Consider the following 348-nt stretch of genomic DNA (forward strand, 5'->3'; position numbering starts at 1 on the left):
CCATCAAAAACCACAATATCGCATAAATGGTATAAAAATACATCAAAAATCATGTCAATCATTTCCACACCCCAAAAATATCATAATTCAACTACGGGAAGGGGTAAAACAGTCAAATTACATAAAATCACAAATTTCACATATTTCATCAAATATTTAGGTCGTTACATTAAGTATACTTCGAGTGTTAAATATGGTATATTTTACTGTACTACATTAAACATAAAGATATGAAAATAAGTTCGGTTGATAATTTACTAGCATTATTATTAGTAACCTATCATATAATTTAATAGTTTTGTATAAGAAGTAACGATATAACTAATAGTATTTTCATCATATACATAA

Source organism: Capsicum annuum, chromosome 5 (genome assembly GCF_002878395.1).
Source record: "Capsicum annuum cultivar UCD-10X-F1 chromosome 5, UCD10Xv1.1, whole genome shotgun sequence".
NCBI classification, from domain to species: domain Eukaryota; kingdom Viridiplantae; phylum Streptophyta; class Magnoliopsida; order Solanales; family Solanaceae; genus Capsicum; species Capsicum annuum.